Genomic DNA, 22,803 nt, shown 5'->3' with positions numbered 1-22,803 from the left:
AATTTTCTTATAGCATTTAATTGGTCATGGGCATTGTAAATACATAGGAGACAACCCCCACAGGCTGTTCTTTTTTATGGTGCAGATAAGGAGATGTATCTGCCCCAAAGAATGATATCCATGTGGGGAAGTTCACATTACTCTTGTCTGATAGACTGGTTCTCCTCTCCTTGCCCTGGTTTTGTGTTTCAATTTTCTGCTAGGCCTAAGCAGCTTTCTCTTGTAATTCCTTCTTTTATTATTTGGAGCAAATTAGTTGACTGAAAAATTGATTGTCATTTGAAAGCCTACATGGAAATTCCATACCAATCAAAGCAACCCAACAAACCAATATCCCACCTATTTACTGAAATCTTCCTTTGATGTACATTCCATACTGGTTTTATCAGCTCACTTATCTGCTGTGCCTGATAGCCAAATGTTACAGATTGTGATCCTTTTCTCTATCCACATCAAAGCTGAATGTGAGCATGGAAGAAAGGAAGGTTCCTAGAAGATGCTGGCTGTGGTATAGTTAGCACAGAACAGCTTATTTTAAAAGAATTAGTAGAAAATGTGTTCTAAAATAAATAACTGCAAAAATAAGACACAGACCAAAAACGTGAATCAGAAAGGATAGAGTTGAACTTAAAAAGGTTCAGAGAAGAAAAAAAAAAGATGATTGAAGATACATAATTGCTTCTCCAACATTGAACAAATGCATCAGCAAAGACTGTCTTAGTGTGGTGAAAGGAGGTGTAAGTGTTAAAACATCATAAACAGTATGAGAAGGATGTATTTCAATTCTCCCCAGTACAAGAGCTATTTGGCAACAAAGAGAAGAGAAGAGAAGAGAAGAGAAGAGAAGAGAAGAGAAGAGAAGAGAAGAGAAGAGAAGAGAAGAGAAGAGAAGAGAAGAGAAGAGAAGAGAAGAGAAGAGAAGAGAAGAGAAGAGAAGAGAAGAGAAGAGAAGAGAAGAGAAGAGAAGAGAAGAGAAAAAGGAAAAAAAGAGAGGTGTTTCCTTCTGTATGTAGGATGTCAGCTCTCCTTGCTGCAGGAAGATGTATCTCCAATAGTTTATGAAATAGTTTATTTATACTCATGCCTGCCTGTACTTGTGCATGTGTGTGTGTGTATGCAAGTATGTACTTATATAGGCATGTGTGTGTACCCATATGTCAAATAGCTGAATGAGACACAAGCTTGAGGAAGAGAAAAGCAGTGATGATTACTAAATAAACAGAAATTCCATTGGGCTAAACAGGACCTTGAGAAGCAAATTGATGGAGACTCTAAGGACACTTAGGGAAAGCAACTTAAATGCTCTCCCTGTTCTGCCACTCTTTCCTTAACTGCAGAATTTTGATTTTGGCAGCTGTTGGAGACAGAATACGGGGCTGACCAAGGAGTGCCACTGTCATGTTATGCCCCTATGGTCAAAAGTTGTATAACTCACATAACTCAATTGCATTAAAATTCTTTCCTAATTCTTTGATGATAATGCAAACAATTAGCAATACAATCAAAGTGATACCATTTTTCTGTGGAATGTTGATTTGTCAGGTATTAAAATACATCTTAGCGAAGGGTTTGTCATTCAGCCCCTCAACTGAGAGTCATAGAGCATTGTCACTGTAATTCTTCAGACTGTCTTCTCTGTTTACATGACAAATGTGGAAAGTATGCAAATATGTAAACATGGAGAGAATTTTACTTTGTTCGTACATGTTTAAGACCCTTTCCTTGCTAATAAATACCTTTGCAATCCAGTAAAAATTTTTTTCACCTGTTCAAATAACAGAAAAAAAAAGCAAAGCAGATTTATGTAGTTCATCTGCAGGAGTAAAATTTAAAGTGGTATCACGGAAATGGCATCAGCCCTCCACATTCCTCTTCCCTGCAAAATAATTCAGCTGGCTTATTGTTCTCTCTTATCCACAGAATTAGAAGGCTTAGTAGCATTTCCAAGCATCTTCCAAGGAATAAACTTCAGGTGCAGATTTCAATCACAAACTACGTGAAGGAAAGGGGAATACATTTCCTTAATCAACACATCTGCAAACAGGGCCTTATGAACTGGGAAGCTGAAGGAGTAACTGAGTTTTCTTCCTGCCTTTTCAAAAAACTTGTCCTTTGATATAAACTGGCCAATAGACTGATATCAAACTCAGTACATTTTAAATATCAATTTTTCCTTCCCTTTTATTTTGAGTAAATTATATTCTTCTAAAAATTGTTTTCCAAATTATGAGTACCTTGGAAAGAATGTTGGCAGAAAAAAGAACTTTTACAGGAGTTTTAATGTTCAGTACATGAAAGAGAATTGAAGGTTTTTTAATTTGTTTGTGTTGCTGCTGCTAAATGAAATTAAAACAAGGCTGGGCTTTGAAATTGGATGATTTTAAAATAATTTGGGTGATATTACAAGGGAAAGAATCAAAACAGAATGATTATAATTATCTGGATGTAATCACAGAGGCCCAGATAAGTTCCTCAGGTTCCAGATCCTGCCACAGTGCAGTAAGAGCATAACATGAAGAACCCAGTAATTTCAGGTGTAGGCTTCTCTGGATGTCTCTCTCCATTAGCTCATCTTCTCTGGGTCTCTCACGCTATTAGTCTGGGAGAGCTAAATGCCAATTAATGTGTAAGTAAAGAATTTGAATTCTTTGAATTCAAATTTGAATTCTACTCAATGAAGGAGACGTGAAAGCAGTGACAGCAATTTTCAAACACTTGTTTCCTCAGAGCTGGGTGAGACTTTCCATCACAGGCCCTATTTAGCAAAAAAAGCTAGACTACATCAAAAGCTAGGCTCCTATCTCTAAATTTATCACTCAAGACACCCCTAATGTAATCTCACACAAAAGCAGATTAAAGTAGGTCAGAGGCTTGGGCTGTGAAAGTTACCATTTCTCTCCACTGTTTTGAAAGGAAGACTAAAAATGACAAGTCAGATTTAGGCACCTGCAGTGTAGATACCTATTCATGTCAGATGAATTCCATGTAATGGCAGAATTTCAAATAGTTTTTTTCTCTTGCAGAAAGCAATGGCTTCTTGTCAAATTAAAAGGAAAAGGAAATGAGGATGCAGGGGTTTTCTTTCTCTCTGTCTGGAAAAAATTCAAGCTTATTCTGCAGCCTCAACAGTACTCCATCTATAGAAATATGCTCCCCTACTGCACTGTAGCCCTTCACACAAAAAGTGTGTCTAGAAAACGATAATCTGGCTATGTAGGAGTCTAACACACAAAGAAATTGTAAGATGAGAGAATAGAGAAGAGAGAAAAACAAACAAACAAAAAAGTGCTTTCCTGACAGTTTCATCTCTTTCACTCACCGGTAGAAAGGAAATATTACTTTTATTCTTAGAAAGAATATGTCCTATTTTTCTGCATTTGACTCCTCTAGCTATAGCAACAGTAAAACTTGAATTTTGGTGTTTAACTACTTTACTTGTGGGTGTCTATATTCACTGTGTTCACATCCCTGACCTCCAGATAAAACAGTATAAATGAGTTTTGGCATCTTCTGTGAATTTGTGAATAGAGCCTCATAGCATTGTACATAATCACAATCTTTGAATTCTAAATTTTTTCTTAGTTTTCTTAATATAACTTTGAAATAAGCAATTCTGCTCCAGAATATTTGAGAATTCTAAACTCACAGTGCTGAACTCATTTTAGGTTGAAGCAGAAACCTCCAAGCCAGTGAACTTTGTTGTAACTTAATTATATGGCCAAGCTGGGTGTGTGAAAATATCCAGTGCGCACTGGAGAATAAATTGCTGGGTTTGGTTTTTCTTGATTTACAAGTTGCTATAAGTGGTGCATGTTCCCAGGGAGTGGTGAAAAGTAGGGGTGTGTTAAACAGGTTTAAGAACATTTTAAAGAAACACTGTCAGGTTTGAAACATAGTAGATTTGGTGTACATCCTCCCTCCTTCCAAATAACATTTTCTGTTCCTGTGGTTACAAACAGCTGAGTTGCACACTGACTCTCTGTTTAAGCAATACCACAAAATCCAGTGTAGCAGTTTTGTGTCACACTGTTGCTCTCCTTTTTTTCTTTATTTTTGCCATCAGCGGGGAAACGAAACTGCCAGAATTGCTGTTCTCTGCACTCCTTGGAGAGCTCAATGCACATGCCATTGAATTCAGCCAGTAAAATCTTGTGGTTTTCTGCAAAAAATAGCTGTGGTGAGGAAAAGCAGCTTCTGGATCAAACAATTTGTCTGCTCAGATTTGTACAGTAGTTATTTGATAGTGTTGCTGGGGCTACCACTTTAAGGTCTGAAACTCCCCAGAACAAAGTCTGGGCTGCAAGTTCCCAGAAACCTTGGAAAAGTGACATGATTTTGAACCTAAATCTTTTTTGTTTGTTGGAAGTTTTGCATGGAGAATTGACATAATTTTAAATTTTTTATAGACATAGAACTGATTTTGAGCTTTGGAGACCTAGTGGGTATTTCCTTCTTCTGGATATCCTACTGGAACTAAGGAAAATTCCAATTGAATTGAAAATAAGAGTAAACTTTCTTAAACAGATTTCGCAAGAGATGTCAGGAATATCCATTTCAATAGCTTGTTTAGTGTAGGAGAATAGAATCAGCTGAGCAGAGTGTATATACAAAATTCTGTACATACAAAAGCCATTTGCTGTTATTGAAAACAACACTGAAGTCTTTCTTTGGAAGGATTCAATGTTATTCTCTAGGCAACATTTTGAAACCACTTTTTCTTCCCAAAGCCGGTAAATCTATTAATTTTATTTCTCTCTCCTGTGGCATTATGCTATAGTACTTGCAATGTTATTCAAAATTCCATAAAATAAAAACATTCAATACCAGAAGATCCAAGAGAATCATCAAATATCCTGAGCTGGAAGGACACAAAGGATCATTGAGTCCAGCTCCTGGCCCTGCATGGGACATCCTCAAGATCCACACCCCATGACTGAGATCATTGTCCAAACACTTCTTGAACTCTGGCAGGCTTTGTGTCATGACCTCTTCCCAGGAAACCTGTTCAGTATTTAGTTATTCGAGTAAATACATCTTTTAAGTTCCCCCTTCCAAAGGTAATAAGGGAGCACCATGACATGCTCATAAATCATTGTTTGCCAGAACAACACTTAGTCCATGAAAAGAGAGTGGAGTTGTGCCTTGCAAGTGCCACTGTTTGGAAGACATGGAGCAGAGGGAGACTGAAATTTGGAAGCAGGTATCAAAGTAACTCAAGAGGATTTGAAATAAAAATGAAGGAAAAATATGCCAAAGGAAAAATGGAAGTAAGCAAGAAAGGCTCTCAAAGGTCAAAGATCAGTCTGATTTCATATCCTGACGATGCAAATCCTCCATGGCAGTGTTCATGAAGGGTTTCAAGAACAGTATCCTTGTAAATGAAGATTAATGTCTCCTGTTTTAAGCAATGGTAGAGATGTTTGTGTAAAAAATAGAAAATTCTTTGTCTGGAAATTGTACACTTTAGAAAAACTGCAATCAAAAGAAGAGAGACAGGATGCGCATGAGAACTATGTCATGAACAATGCATGGTATATCAGCTATTCCGTCCACATGGCTTGTGTTTGGGACAGATTAATATCTGAATTATGCTGCAGAAGGAGCAAATAAAGGCAAACACAGAGGATGAGGAAAGACGGTTGATGAGTTGCAAACAAGGTAACCAAGTGATTGGAAGATAATGCCGTAAACAAGCAATACTCAGAAGTTTGGGCACAAGGGCAAGGGCATTTATAGCCTCTCAATACAATTTTTTCTCAGGATTTTGCAAGGTCAGCCTCCCAAACAGCCAAAGGTATCACTGCAGGGACTAAATGTTCAGGAAACACCACAGGGATTGTCATGAACCAGTATCTCTACAATTTATCTAACTGTACAGTGCAGTGATCCAGTAAATGGGTGTTGACAATAGGTTTGGCAGTGAACACCAAGGGTGTGGTTTTTTTATCAGTTTAAACTGATCTAGTACCACATTCCCACCAAAAGTAACAGTTGTGCCTGGCTTGTCCTGCCTTTGGCTGTGCTCTCCAACTAGATTGCCTTGGTCAGATCACCAAATATTAAGATTTCATTTACTGCAAGTCTCATAATCAAAAGGACTGAAGCAAAGCATGTGGAGAAAAAAATATTCCAGGTAGACCAAGTCCATTCCACTGCTAGAGCATGTTTGGGGGGTTTACATCAGTCAGGAAACCAGCTCTTTCAAGTCAGCACCTTAATTTAGTAACAATTGGAACCAAAAAAACCCTCAAAACCAATATTTTAACCTCTCTCTAAATTCAGTCCTATTGTTATAAGTGATTTTTATTAGTAATTTCCCTCCCCTAACAGCTACAGTGTTTTTAATACAAGAGGTGTCCCACGGGATTTCAATTGAAAGGATTTTCTAGCACTTAGAAGGAACCATCTATGGCCTTTCTGAGAGTGTCCAAAGTTTCTTGAAGTATTGCGTTAGCTTTTCTTTCATCTACAAATCACATTTTGTTCAGATCTCTACATGCATACACATGGGAAAGGCTAGTAAAAATATAAGTTTGTATATATGGGTGATTTGCCAATTATTACCAATTCATGTCCTTTTCCATATGGAGCATCTTTGTCTGATATCAACACTTTTTTCATATAAATGGTCTTTGATATCTTTCAGGCACTTCTGGGAAGGGTAAAATTTGAGGATAGGATTTGAATGACAGGAACTATTGTCACTTGAGGTTTAAAAGAAGCTGTCTGACCTCCAAAGTAGTCAAAAGTGCTGCAGTACTTTAATCATCACTGCACTGGACTCACTCCAGTGAACCACACTGTTTTTGTACTGGGTAATCCAGAACTGGACACAGTACTCCAAAAGTGGCCTCACCAACATTGAAGAGAAAAAGGATCCTCTTCCTCATCCTGCTGGCAATGCTCTTACTAATGCAGCCCAGGAAGGGTGGCCTTTTTTGCCATGAAGGGTGTGTTGGCAGCTCATGATCGTCTGGTTTTCCATTTTCTGAAAACTTTCACTCCAAGGACCTTTTAAGCAAAGCAACTTTCTAGCCAGCATGTCCCCAGCATGTACTGGTGCTTGGGGTTATTGCTGCACAGATATAAGGACTTGCCTTTACCACTGCTGAAGCTGAGATTCCTCTCTGCCCTGCTCTCCAGCTTGTTTCAGTCCCTCTGAATGGCAGCACCACCACTAGCACACCAGCCAGTCTGCCCAGTTTGTACCAGCAGTGAACCTGCTGCAGGTGCACTGGGCCCCTTGTCCTGATCCCTCATAAATATGGAGCAGTATCAGCCCCAGCACTAAGTCCTGGCATGCAGCACTAGTGCCTTTACCAGATTAGATCCAACCTTCTAAAGCACTTGTGATCATCCTGCTTCTTGTGATGAAAGCCAATTTCTCTTCTCCCTAAGCAGCATGTACACCATATAAATTGCTGCTACCCAGAGGGGAGACCAAGCCAGAATTAATAACTTTGAAAAGAAGCCCATGCTTTCTCTCTTTAATTATATAGATCTTCTTTTCATGTGACAGCATTAACCTGCTTCCTTCCTCATTTTGTCCCATTCTTGCCACATCCCATCTCTGACAACCATGCAGAAAAAAATTAAGGGCTTCCTTGAACCCTTCACTTAATAACAAACAAGAAGGAAGGAGGTAATCACCCATACATTGGCAACTCTATAATTATAAAGTCAATTAAATGTAAACCATCTTCACTACTGCCTTCTAAATAATTTCTTGTAATTACTGAAATGTACTGATTTATTTTCATTCTTCTGTTATGACAGAAGAATGAAAAAGTTTGAAAAAAGAATGAATATTAGAAGCCCAAAATCCAAAATTCACACACAGGAAGATGTTTAAATGTAAGCATAAATTTGTATTAGAAGCAAAGGAGATGAACATAATAAATAGGCATGTTTTATTGCAGTATTTCCACTGAGGTATTTAATCAGTTGCAGTTTTGTGTAAGTACTAGAGAAGTTGTTTCATGATGAACATCCAAGTTAATCAGAGTACAGATGTACTGTATCTCATTAGCAATAGTACTATGGAAGGTAAAATAAACAACTGCTTTGATTTATCAACAAGGTACAGAATATGCATTCAGGTAAATATATGACCACACACTAGAAGCAGACTTCATAGATAGTACGCAGATGAGTGAAACTTTAAGTACTATTTATGTGTTTTAGTTCCACAATAAATTTAATGTATGTATAATATAAATATTAGTTTACTGAGCTTAAATATGGTCATGTACAAAATTAAAATTCCACATGACAAGCTTTCTCTACAGCTGTCCTGAAAATTGTGCTCCCGTACAATCGGGTGGAGTCCCAATTCTGGCCTCTGGGCCATTCATGCAGTCTCTGACCCCAAGGTGGCCACATGTCCTTTCCATTACTTTCTCATCAATTTGTAGTTAATGGAGTGGTCCTTAGTCAATAATACCTTGAGGAAATGGTGGTGAACACCCACCTGTCTCCAGTTCCAGATGGGTACAGTTCACAATAAGGCTCCTGCAAGCCAGATGTAAGGCATTCTCTGCCCTCAGTAATTCTGCACTGACCACTCCTAGGTGACTGCACAAAGGGAAAGGGAATTTCAGGTGGCTCCATAATCAGGGATCTCTGGCTCCATGCATTAGTTAAGGCAGGCAGAGACAGCCTGACTCAGGTTTGAGTGTAAAGTGGCAGACAAGTCACTGGTGTGGTGAGGTCACATAACCTCTGGTTATATCTGACCTCCCTCAAACTTCTTTTATTTTATTGTTGAGACCTTTGAAAGTTCTATCCATAAATTCAGGGAGAAGGTTGAGATTAAGACCAAGAAAAGTGCAAGTTCTGAAATCATCACAAAGCAGCACCAAACACAAGGGATTAGATTAATCCCTTGGAACAGACACAAGGAAATATCTGCTCATGTCTCTCAGTGGATAGTGATTTTCAGTAAACGTACCTAGGTATGTCCAGGTGTGAATTTTTACAGATCTTGGACTGGGACATGTCCCAGCTATTGTTGTCCCTGCCTCCTAGCCCCATGCTGTGCCTTCAAGTCTCAGCAGCCATCCCATTTTGTAACTCTGAAGCTTCAAAGAAGGATCAGAGTTGAGAGTTTCTGCTGTTTCAGAATCACTCAGTGCAATAAACAGAAAAATCTGTGAAGGGTTTATTCATTATTTCTGGCACCACAAGATGAATTTTCAGGAGGCTGCTCAAGGTGTATGGACAGATGTATTACTTTAATATTAATATTAGAGGAAGAGCACTGCCCTTACTTCTGATTGCAGGTCCTTGCACCTTCCTCTGAAGCATCTCCCTCCAGGCTCCATCAGAAACAAATTACTGTCCTGGATGGTGGGTAGGTCTAATCTAATGTGTCCGTGCCTCTCTATAGGAAAACATTAAAAGCAGAAGTGTGCTTCTTCCTACCACCCTCTGCAACAGAAAAGAGTGATTCAAACCAAGATATTGCCATTGAAATGTTACAAATATTGAAGCAGGGTTACCCCTCATTTTTAAGTGTGATAATTTATTTAATTGATTTAATTTTCAACACTCTCTCTAGAAAAAAAATCCAATACACATTTTCACCCAAATACTCATTAGTGCAAAGATCACAGGACAGGACTATATAGACAAGTCTGAAGAGGAGACAGTGCTAATTTAATTTAATCATCTATTAAGTATTTACATAAATACAGTCCTCTAAGGAAATAAGCTTTTATTTTGCCAAGAGCAGTTCCTTGAAAGATGATATGGCAAGAAACTGTAAATATATTATTACAAAAGATTATTTAGAAGTAAAAGTACTAATTTTAATTATATTGGATAATACTGAGGCATCCCATTCTTTAAAAAATTAATTTATTCTGCTTCCACCACTTGATAGTTGCTTTCAGACACAGGCAGTAGATTTTTCTCCTGTAACAAAGTCATGTGTTCCATCCCCTTGGAAAGACACACCCTCTCTGAAATAATACAAGACTCAGACAGTCTTCACCTGACTGGGCAAATGTAGAGAATAAAACAGCCCCTCACCTTACTATGATCCAAGAGAAGAACAGCTGGTTCCAGAGGGGTGGGACTTTCTCACAGACCCCACATACAGACCCTGCCCTCTTCAAGGGCTGCCTTCTCTACCGCAGTTACATCCACAGCAATCCCTTCCCTAGTTTACATTTCCTGCCAGATCATTTAAGGACTCAAACCAAAGCTACACTTCAATGCAGGAAACTTTCTTTCAGGAATGAGGAGCTCAGGTAGCAACAGTATAATACAATAGTACAGTACATTTATATTCCCCCATGCATTCTCCATTAAAAGCACTATTTAATTAATATTATTTCACAAATAAGGAGAATTTGACTCTAAATAAATTTTTATTTTTCTATTTGAGAAAGAAGGTTGCATAACAGAAACTGGTGTAAACTTGAATGATTCTGTAGCTCAGAGTTCATAGCAATGTCCACAGTGGTAAAAGAGATACAGTATTTTAACAAGGAGGTTCTGCTAGAAAAATGCTCATCTATACAGTCCTATGCACTTAGTCTTTTGAAAGATTAAACAAGCTGTTCTGAAAAGTGAAATTTAAATCTAAAACTGGAACTGTAAAAAAACCTCAGCCTGCCTGTTGCCTCTACCCAGAAAAATGTAAATTCTGTAGGAAGATCACTGTATGTGGAGTTCCCTACTGACATACATATATGCCTCTGTAGAGGTATCTGCCTGGCTTGTAGCAAATAGCTTGGTGTCTGCCTCTGATCTAAACTGGGAGAGGAGTATCCAGATGACCTAAAAGGAGTTTGGTGCGCTACAGGTTTTCAGGGTGGCTTAATGCAGCAGTCAGTGCTGAGCACATAATACACCAGAGGAGATGCAGAAGCTTTATTATAAAACATATGTTATCACAACTGGTGTAGTACAAAGGGGCCTCTCTTGTTTTATTCAGAGTTTATGACATGTTGTTTCATTTGTGATTGGTCCCTGCTTTTACCCAGGGAAAAGTGGCCACAGTTGTGCTGCCTCCTACTTGTTAAAGCAGAGCTTACTACGCTCTCCTAAACCAAGGACATGGCAGTTTCTTAGTCTGGCCATTACCTCATCCATATTTTGCACATTCTCAAAGCAAAAGCACAATAGAAATGCAGGAGCTCAAGCTGTTTTTCCAAAGAAAATGTTCAAACTACAAATTGTGGAACAGGAGTTTCCATCTTCCCACACATCAGCCACCAGGGGAGATAACCATCCTGTGTTTTTCAGATGATTCCTGTGATACAGCTAGGAGTTATTTAGCTATTTTGCTTTTTATAAGCATATATACCATAAAAATTTTGTCTTAGAACCTGAAAATCATTGAAAACATCACTTGTCCTGTCTGTGTATGCTTGCATCTGTCCATCAGCCTCCTGCTACATTTGACAAAGTAAATCCACAAGTTGTCTTTAGCTCTTTTCAACCTCCTGAAAAAAATACAAATTTCATAGTCCATCACAAAATCTCTCCTTTTTTTCATCCTGCAACACCATCAAGTTTTTGAATCCTCCATTTGTGTTACTAAGAAGTTATGATCGTTATAAATTGTGAAAGGTGTTTTTTTCCCTGAACTATATGGGGAAAGACTATCCTGATGAGTCCCGCTCACAGTTCCAGGTGTCTTTCTAGTCTGCATTCTGAGCATGCACTTTTTCCTGTGAGCATAATCAATGTCTCTCAATTATTTTGGTCCTTTTTATTCACATGCATTTATTTGCCCTCAGTTAAGAAGAGAACTACCACCAAAAAATGCATCCACAAGAGGGATTCTATGAGTTAAACCAAGTAACTCACACTCCTGTTTCTGCACAGATCATGCAGCAAAGACCATATAGACACTTGACAGATTTTGTTCCGGGAACAGGTGCTTTTTATAAAAGTGATATTTAATCTTACACATGCTTGTTTGTACTGCAGATTCCCTGAAAACAGAGAGCGACGCCGAACTGCCGTTCTGGGTTCTAGAACATACGCACAGCTTGGTGCAATGTGCACTCTGAGCACTAGGTGGAAACAGAGCAATGAAAATGAGACCCGGTATCAACCCTTCTGCACAACAAATGGAAGAGCTTTTCTCAACAAACGTGGCAGATCCCAGAAGGGAGGAATGGCAGCTAAAATCCACTTCATTTTGTTGGGGGACTTCTGTCATTCTTTCTTCATTCACACACGAATGAGAGAAAATCTTATCCTTAGTCTTCTTAAAATTGATTTTTAATTTTCTTGCCTTAAATTTTGGGATACCATTATTCAGAGCGCTCAGATACATTTCTGTTGGCTATTCTTCAAATTTTTCCATGGAAATTAGACACAAAGCAATCTTTCCTCTACTGCTATTGCAGTGTTGCAAGATTTTTATGCTGAACATATACTGCTGCTTTTTTCTGCTCCCATTTCCTTGTTATAGATTCTAAGCAAACAAAATAGTGAAAATAGAAATGTAATGCTTTCCTTTCACTTGCTTATGCAACAAGAAAATCAGAGCTAGAAAAGTTACCCTAATTTTGCTCCTTTTATCAGACAGTTCTAGGAAACTCTATCATAATGTTTTTTGGGTTTTTTTCATCTCAGGAAAGAGAACTGGAACAATATTTAGCTTTGGATAGCAGCCATATTTTATATATTATGTTGCTTGTGGAAAACTTGGCTACAGAAAAGTCCATATGCAAGTGCAGCAAAAGCCCACAGAAATGAGGAGGAGTGATGTGGCATTACACTGGAAACCACAAAGCAGAAGTGAGACACACCACAGCAGTTCTGGTCCAAGCATTCATGGGCAGGGTGGTACACCCAGGCCTTCTCGTGTTACTTCCAAGATCAATGGTGTGAGATCCATTGAAAGGATGTAGTCATGATTTATGCAGCCTCAAAAGAGCCTGACCTAGTCATCCCTCACCCTTTCAGCTCTGTCTGCAGAGCCTGAAAGGTCTGGGTTAAGAAGCTGGTACAACAGCAAGAGACATCTCTAGTTTTATTTGGAGTGCATGACATGCTGTTTCATTTGTGACTGCTACCCTGTTTCATTTTCACTTCTTCCAAATTCTTCTTATTTTTTTTTTCTTTAGAGAAAACACTGGTGATTACCAATAAGCTGCTCAATTTCATTATACATGTTTGCCCAAGTTCTGCATCTATGCCCACCGTTTAATGAAGAAGAAGCCAGAGAACTCATATCTCAAGCCAATTTTACGAACTGAAGCAGATTTCAACTGCCTGAGGTGACTTAGTCAATCGGCTCAGATGCCAGAGCAAGTACTCATACTGATGGAATTCAAATCAAAAGCTGAACTGAACTTGACACCTGTTGAAGCTTGGGGGTAACTAAGACTATTGTTCCAGATCCAAGAAAATATCATCTTCTATTACTGGGTAAATATATTCAATAAATTAGATTAAATATTTCAAACACATTTTCTAAGCTCTGTAGGAGCAAATGCTAAGCTAAACTCTAAGAGCTAATATCAGGTAGGTGCATAAACCTCCTGTCCACAGTCCTGAAGGAAGTTTGTGCATGATGTGTACCATGAAGGTTAGATAGGTCAAGACATAAATGCAATTATAAAGTAAAATCTTAGGTTGTGTAAAGGTTTTGAGGAATTCAGTGCCAGTTGCCATTAAATTAAACCTGCCAGTGGGACACTGTATATTGTGAAAGGTGTTTTATACAAAGATTTTTTGAAAATAGTTAAAAAAATAATAAATTCCATCAGACAAATAGTGTCTACTTTGTCCTTTGTCCCTCATGAGGTGGTCATCACAATCCTTATAATTATGTTTATCTTTTAGAGAAGACACACATTAAATAGCATGAAAATCTTGCAATATAATAAAAGAGTGTCATTTATCCTTTACTTACAACTGAAAGGTGATGAATTCCTAAATAAAGTATAGGAATTGTTAAACACATCTTTAAGAGGTTCTTGTGTACATTCACTATCATCTCTGCTTGAAATAGTGTCAGAAGATACTGGCATGCATTCAATTTATCCTATTTTTCCAAATCTGCTAAGTATTTAGAGACTGGATTTTGTATCAATGGGACTTTTTAGCAGTCTAGTTACATGACTGAACAGTTTCATGACAGCAACTTAAAGAATTGACGTACTGGTTCTGAAATAAGAAGGAAAAAAGTACCTTTCAGGATAGTCAGAGCCCACATTACAGATAGCAGGAGTACAGGGGAAAGTCTACTTGTAAATTAAACAGAGATTATATGGAAAACAGTGCAAGTCAAGCACAGATATTCTTTTTTTTATTTCAAATTCATTCCCATTTTAAGTTCCTCAGGTAAGCTTATTGCTACAACACAGACTTACCAATTTTGGCACTGAAGACTGTAGCTCAGGAGAGCTTTCCCAATGCAGAAACTTCCACTGCTCACAAAGCCTTTGAAGATTTGACCACTGAATAGAAGATGCCTGATGTGTTTCCAATTACTTCCAACATCTAAAATCCCTTTTCCACCAAGATTCAAGTTTTCAGGCTAAAGCAGACTGGAAGTTTACCTCTGCTGTTATCTGCTTTTGCTGGCTGGCAGTGCTGTTGGTGACTGGAAGTGTTACTAGGAGTGGTTTTGGCTCTGAATAGGAGAGTTGTGAGTCAACATGTGGGATAAATCCAGACATGCCCAGCTTTCCTCCTGCTCTGTAAACACAGGGATCTGATACAGAAATCTGACTTTGAAGCACTTCAGATGCATTAAGTGTATCTCTGCCTTTCTGACACGTAAAGGCTGGCTTCATACTCAGCCCAACAGTCATGTGGCACAGGTTCTTTTCTGAGGCACTTGAAATTGCAATGACTTCCCTGCCTACAAGGTCAAGCATGAGTGATAAGCATCAAAAGTGAGATCCTGGCTGCTGTAAAGCCAAGAGAAAAATCCCATCGATCTCAATAGAATAATGGCAGTGCCTCAAGACACTTCAGATCACTTTGGAGGAGACTTCCCTCGGAACCCATTTTTTTCCTCTCTATTGTACTGTTCTGGCAACTTCTTTAAATCTTCTGCATCTGGAGCCAGTATCTTCTACCAGAAAACCCCTCATGACAAATTTCCTTGTTTCCTGTCCTGTTTCTTCAAACAGGCTTCTTTTATATTCTTGTTTGTTTTGACCAAGTGAAATTCCAGCTAATACTGTTATCTGGAATATTTACATACTATTTTTTTATTTTCTGGGTGAGTAGCTGTGTTAAAGCAAGAGTCATTCAGCTGAGTTCTTTAGAGTATGTCTTTATGCTACACATCAGGAGGATAGCAATAGCTTTCCTGGGTTTAATATCACACAAGTCTTGGCAGTGTAGAATATCTTCTGCAGACAGACTGGATTTTAAGCAGGTGACCACACTAAGATGTATTTATTCATAGAAGCTACAAATTGATGCAGAAAAAAATGGAATTTCTTATATGGAATGTTAAGTAAATATAAGCATATTCAATAGACAAACTGCTACTCTTCTTTTGCAGGAGAGGACATCAGGAATTTGTGTTTCAAATGTTTAGAAATAAGGTGGTCATAGACAGAAACAGACATTCATGGCCATATTGTTTGCAGTCTCTGCCTAATCCTGCTATCTCAAATAAGCAGAACAAACAGATATCAACACAGTTTTCAAAATGTTTATTAAGAAAATTCAAGGAGAAAAGAAGACAGAAAGAAATAAGAAGATTGACTCCAGTGCAGTCAGGATTCCTCTGTGAGTGGCTACTTATATCACCTACTTATCCACTTATGAGTCTGTGCATTTTCGTCCCTAAAATATTTTAGGATTAAAAAGAACCCTTTGATCTTTACTCTGACATCCTGTAAAGGCCATTGGCATCCTGTAAACTGTGAACTGCTCTGAATTTTGTTTATATTAGAATGCATTTTTGTAAGGTAAAGTGGACAATATAATTTATCAGCCACTGTAGTATAGATTTATCACAGGTAGCAGAAAACTGGATGCTTACAGTGATGCTAAATCTGCAACCCAGGTATTTGCAGAATTCGTATACAGGCATAAAAAAAATTTGCTCATTACTCAAATTAGACCATCAAACTGGCAGGGCATGCAAGAATTCTCAAATGGTTCACAGATAATTTTCCACCATCCTTTAACACTGTAAAATTTATTTGCTATTCGATCTTTGAGTAAACAGCTATAGGTTAATCTCTCCCTTAGTCAACAAATAGTTTGACAGCACTTGATTAAAATGTAAGCATCTTAGATGCAGAGCTGCTTGTAAGGCATATTTAGAAGCTGAAGACGTACCTAAAGCAAAAAGTAGTTTATCTACGTGGCTTGCTTACCTTTTGGATGCTGGTCTCCTTCTTGGTAACTAAAATACCTGAAAGCAGTTAGTTATGAGCTTTGCATACACAGGTGTGCACATGCATGAACATACTCGTGTTTAATTGTCTTTACATCAAATTTCTCTTAGCAGTCTTGGCTATCATAAACTGTAATGATATCATACAACCAAATAGACCAGTGTCTGACAATATTCAGTGAGCAGCACTGAAAATTGTGTATATAACAATATATTACAATATAACAATACATTAGGTTGATAAAACCCTTTCCTATTGAACTAGTTCATAAGTGAAAATTTCTTAGAATATTTAGCATGTGCCATCATAAAATCACAGTGCATCATTAAGTAGCAGCCCTAAGAGCATTTTAATATGACAAGAGTATATTTAATGTCAGTTAACAATTTTTAGAGTGTAACTCTAAAAATATACACTGTCTGTGTTTCTTGGATAGCAATTCAGGACGTGTTAATTTTCATAATGTCAGTCCTCTGTCACCCCATCAGAACCTTTGATTCAGTGCCCCGTGCAAAGTGGCACAAGTTCAAGAGCATATCAAGGAGTGGAGAGCTTAAAGCACACACAGTCACTTACAAGTATTATCATGCACTCAGAGTAATTGCTACTAAAAAAAGCCAGGGGCTATCAAGCAACATTTTAATCTTAATTCAGAGTAACTACAGTGTATTAAGCCCCTCTCTGCAGTTTCTAACTGGAGATCCTTAAAAATATTTTTCTTTCCAGCTGAAATTACTAGAACTATTGAGGAATTCTCATTGACTGGTGTTTCCTCAAAGTACAGGAAATCACAACAGACTTTCAGTTACAAGTAGACACAACTCCTTTTTCATTGTTTTATTTAGATTAATTCATTTAGATGGTTTTTAGACAAACAATCCAAAACCAAGCTGAATTTTGACTGGTAGCATATCTTCTCATAACTGTGCTTTAAATAGAAGCCTATTTGGCACATGAAAAAGGAAATCTTGTCTTACTACACACAATATATAGAAGTGTAACTTGTATTTTAAGAATTCAGTTCGCAGCATTTTGTGTTAACCTACTATACTGTACTTTCTATCACTCTAGAGGAGACATATAATAAAAATGCATAATGTATATAAATTGAAATCGAGTGCTTTTGGTCTTGAATAAAGAAATCACAAAATCATGCCATCCATTACAATGCAGTATGGGCACATGAAACTTTAGGAGAAAAAAAATTGAAAACTCCCACAGGTGCAATTTTTTCATTCATAGAAGGTAGCTCAGCAAATCTTTTCCTCAGAATTGAAATGACATATCCTAAACTATTCCAAGACATCGAGGATGAATGCCAGTCTTAAAGACAGCAAGAAATTCTTGTAAAATCTGCTGTGAACAAATCCAGGCCTGGTAGCTGAACCAGAAGGAAATATAACAAAATTACTCCCAGTGCTCTCATGGGCCTTGCTCTGAGACGTAACAATGAGAAGCAAAGCTGTGCATCACTCTTCTCATTAATTAACCTGTTTCTTTCTACAGTGCAACATAAGAAAAAATAAAATTATGGAGACATGGACTGTCACCAGGTCTCTGAGCTTCACTAAGCCATGCCTGTCTCTTGCTGTGCCAGAGGAGAGCACACAGGCGAGCACACAAAGAGGTCAGCTGGTCACTCCCGCTTCACAGAACGGTGATCTCACCCTCTCCTCCCACTAGGACAGAGAGAAGAGCTGCTACAATTTGACTGATTGGTTTTATTTTATTACCTACTCTCCTGATATTTAAGAGAAGTTCACGCCCAGTGATCACTTAAATCCATTTCAAATTATTGGATGCAAGGCAGCTGATGATGACAGAGCTTGGGATTTTCATCTCCCTATATGAAAAGAGAAAGAGTGCTGGACAGTTACGTCAGTGCTTTTTAGCAAGGCATTAATAAATCTTGTGGAGATTACTGATACTGATGATTACTCACAAGCAATACTTGAGAGCTCAAGTTCCTGAAAAGAACCAGGTGCCTAAAATATGTATTTTGATGATTATTTGTGTATTGAGAATGTCATCTCTAATGACATGAAATTAATACATGAATTATAGAAATGCTATGTAAATGCTTTGCTTGATTCAATGTTATGTTTGTATAAAAGTAGTATGAGTATGAATGGAATCAGCTTCCTTTTGAGAATCTTTTTCTCATGAACAGATGTCTAGGTTTATTCATTGTCATTTAATAGCAGAGTTTGAATTTGTCTCATAAGTGACAAAAAATATTGGTAAGAAAATTGCTGCTTCTCACTGCCATGGAAAATAGCAACACTAATTTAATGGTTGGATTGATTATCTATAGAACCAAAAAATGGATACCAAAAAAATCTACATGCCCAAATTCTGTACAAGTGACTACACTATTTCAGAACTGTGTCACCTGACCTACCTTGTCATCTTGCACACTGGCAAACTGCTGGAAAAAAATCCATTTAATATAGTTTGGTTCTTGTGATTCTTCCGTGCTTTGTGGTTTTATACCCATCCCTGCATGTTCTGCAACCCTGCTTTTCTATTTCTTTAAATGAAAGCTGTTGCTTTGATCATCTCTAGCATGTGCCAAGACACAAGACAGATGCTCCAAGGGTACAGTTGTGCACCCTCAGAAGGAAACTTAATACTGGAGAAAAAATTACCTCTGCACTCGAGATTAAAGAATGGATTTACTCCTCCTTTTGTTATTCTCCTGCTACAGAGAAAGTGCAACTGCATCTGCAAAAGGCCAGGAGATTCCCCCTGTTCTCAGCAGCAGGGAATAGCAGCTTGGGCTGGATTGCCCAGATTTGCAAACACAGGAAACCACCCACAAACAGCTCTCAGGAATGCAAAATGTGCAATGAAACATGTGGCAACACTGAATGATTAATAAATACATCACAGGTTACACAACTAAGTGGTAAAACAGCCAGCTTAACAGAAAGACAGATTATAGAATGCCTTCACTTTCAAAAATTCAGGGAAGGAAGGAAAGAAAGAAGGAAGCAAAGGAGGGAGAAAGGGAATAGAAGGGAAGTGGGAGAAAATATGAAACAAAAAGGAGAGGGATGGTGGGAAAACTTTGATTTTTTAATATATATTTTTTTTTCTGATGAACTGCATGAGTAAATAAAAAGATTACATTAGAGCATCACAGAAGTTCTACCAAACAGACACAATTTACATTTTCTGAGTTTATTTTTGTTTTAACAGTTTTTACTGTAGTAGAAATCTGTGCTCCCTCTCTTTCCCATCCCCTCAAGATTTTCTGACATAATCACCAGGACTGTGTTAACAATTCAGAATGACTTGGTCATGTTCTTCTGCCAGATCAAGCCCAACTGTTCCAAATCAAGCAGGGAGTCTGTGGTTTCAGTTAGACACTTCAAATATGTCCTTCTGAAAATAAACATTTTCCCTTATTTCCTATGATCAGATGAGAAGAGCCACATCTTAAAAGAGTCTTGAAATTTCTGAGATACCAAAATAGTGATGTTTATTGGTCCAAGAAAATCCCCTGTAAATAATTATCCAGAGTTAATAGTTTAAATATAATCATGGGTTTATACCAGAAATAACATTTTTTGATACATCCATTTTGCTGTTACATTTTTGTACCAACAAAATGACCCTCTCCAATGACCAGGCATGCAATCTCTTTCAGAAAGGAAGAAGATGAAAAACAAACCCATTCACTTTTTTAATATGGCTCTGTCATCCTTTCTTCTAAATCTCAGAGGTATTTATGCTTATACAAGAGTCAGTTACAGTTCATCATGTTGCTCCAGCTCTACATTTGTAGCAGCACAATGCCATTAGTCATTCCCAGAACCATGGCTATTAGAGATTGAAGTGACCTTTTGATGTCATCACATCCTACCCTGATTCCTACTATCCATGGCAACAGACTAATGTCAAACACACAATTATGACTTCACTGCAAAGTGTAGCAACAGAGAAGCTGATTTCTAGTTTTAAGCTAAATTTCAGAAGTAAGAGGCTTTTCCCATCCAAATCAGTGAAAGTTATTTGTATTCCATTTGTAAGTTGTTCAATAGTCAAAGTATTTCTAAGCACCCACCTCGCACTGGTACCTAAATAAAAATTTTATTCTTTTTGGCAGAGGAGAGAAAATTAAAATGGCCACATCGTGCAAAAATTGGTGTTTGATCCAGGAATCTTTCAAACAAAGGACAGCTTTTTATAATGTGAGGTGGACATGGTTTTTCTGTCTTCCTTACCCCAATCAAAGCATGAAGGCTCCTGCATTGCAGGGGTGGGGAGTGTACAGGCACACATCCATTTTATATAACATGGACTCCAGTGCAAAGCAGTTCACAGTTACATCCCCCATCCCCCTGCTGGAACCACCCTGCTCCACATCAGACTAAAATAACACATCTGCAAAGCAAGGTGTTGGAACCTGGGATAAACACAAGGTTCACCAACGTTGTAGTGTAAATACACTTTTGGAGATGAGCAGTCTCTCCCTGCTGCACATATCTGGGTGTGCATGTGTCTGAAATGCATGTGTGAAGATCTTGCAGCTTGCTTTAGCCTAATTGCAACACAATGCAGTTTCAATGTGGCACTACACCTGTGGGAATTAGCCCTTCCTGGGAGGTGGGAATGCTCACCCTGGGCCACAAACATGCTGACACAAACACATCTGCTGCTTGTAGGAGCAGAGCTGATGGTCCTACAGGGATATTTACTGGGCCATACCTGCCCATTCCAAGTGCATTCTGCTTCACTGAAACTCACTGGAGAGTTTGCTCAGTACAAACATGATACCTTAACAAAATAGAAACAATAATCAAGCCTCCTTTATTTGTGTTTAATGACATTCCTGCAGCAAAGTTGCTTGGCTTGCAAGAGTTTGAACACCAAGAGTAATCACATCAAGATCATTTATCAAGAACTGAGATGTGTGACTCAATTTTGTAGCTGGACCTCGGTCTCTAATGGGATTTAAATGACATTTCAGAAATAATTAAAACCTTCACAATTATCATAGAGAGTTAAAGTCCTATGACATCTCACCTCTGATATGAACCTACAGGCTATTGCAGCTAGAGACCTATGGTAATATAGCACTAGGCAAGTGCAAAATGCCTAAAAATGTACTCAGACAAGGTCATGTGTGAAAGGGAAATTATTTTGTAATGAAGAAGATTCATTTCCCACTGACATTCCAGCGATCAAACAGAACAAAGGAGATATATTCTTAATTTGTGTCTATTCAGACAAATTCATACTGAAATAAAAAAATACCCTTTATTTCTCTTCAAAAGGACTGAACAGGACTACATAAGGGCTTACTTAAGGAGTTGGCTCAGAGCTTTGTAAAATGCAGTGTTGGGAAACTGAGCATCTGTGGTTTTATATTTCAGGGATGATGCAAGGTTTTTCAACCTTTAAATTACAGCTTGTGCAAGCAATACTCTGCTATTTAACAGATTTGCAGATGTGTCCATCTCCAAGGTAATGGGCATTGCATTTCTGCCATTCAAAAGGCTGAGATTCAAAATAAATCCGAGAATGAATTAATTCAATCCTCTCCTTCTCTAAAAGCTTCTAAACACTACTTGGAGGGATTTTAGCAGAGACTATAATAGATTTGTATACAGACACTCTTAAAGAGTTTACAGATAAAAGAAAGAATTTTCAATCTGTATTTTAGAGGGAGGGAGGGAGGGAGGCAGGGAGGGAGGAAGGCAGGCAGGGAGGAAGGCAGGAAGGCAGGAAGGCAGGAAGGAAGGAAGGAAGGAAGGAAGGAAGGAAGGAAGGAAGATTTCTTTGACTGTTGAATATAAGACATAAACAGCTGCATAGGTTTATGACTAATAATATCTGCAGTGATGCAAGCTGAAATAACAGTTGTTTCTCAGAAATAAAAGCTGAATTCAATGAAAGGAAATAATGCTACATGTGTACAATCACTGGGAAACACCGACTGGCATTTTCCCTTTTGACCTTACATGATGACAGTGTTACATTCCAATGGAAATCATTGCCAAGTCTCAGTTCAGCATAAAAACAACACTGAGGAAATAACTGTAGCAAACAAACAGAACTAAAAACTGTTCCAATACAAAAAAAAGTCATGCTTGGAGTGATCAGCATCTCTGAAAGCCTGTTTATTCTGTTGCCTGAAATCTGGCAGGCCCATGATGAATTAAATGTACAATTAAAAGAAGTGTTTGGGGCAAACTAGAAACGCTTTGTTTTCTTTTTCACACTGGGACTCAGCTGACTTACATACCACATCACAAGATGCAAGGATGTGGCAACCCTGCCCTTCTTGCTGTGTGACAAAAACTTAAAAAAAAAAAAGCTATGATAAAATTAGAAATAGAAATCTTTAAAGCTTAATATTATGCAAGATACTCTGTAATAGAGGAATCTTTTTTTGGTTTTTTTTTACACTTCAGTTTCATGATTTGGAGTTTGTGGCTGTCAGCTTACAGAAATAAAT

General features: G+C 38.0%; 1 protein-coding gene across 1 annotated transcript in view; it reads right to left on the bottom strand.

Moving 5' to 3' along the window:
• The window catches only part of SCEL (sciellin), a 68,771-nt gene extending 54,100 nt beyond the window's left edge, over positions 1-14,671 (bottom strand). The window contains exon 1 of the mRNA XM_005487509.4: positions 14,343-14,671. The gene's annotated coding sequence lies outside the window, so the exon portion shown is untranslated. The remainder of the gene's footprint in view (positions 1-14,342) is intronic.
• Positions 14,672-22,803: the final 8,132 nt, after the last annotated feature.

Source organism: Zonotrichia albicollis, chromosome 2 (genome assembly GCF_047830755.1).
Source record: "Zonotrichia albicollis isolate bZonAlb1 chromosome 2, bZonAlb1.hap1, whole genome shotgun sequence".
Classification (NCBI taxonomy): domain Eukaryota; kingdom Metazoa; phylum Chordata; class Aves; order Passeriformes; family Passerellidae; genus Zonotrichia; species Zonotrichia albicollis.
Note: the sequence above shows the minus strand (reverse complement) of the source record. Positions and strands in the feature narration are given on the sequence as shown.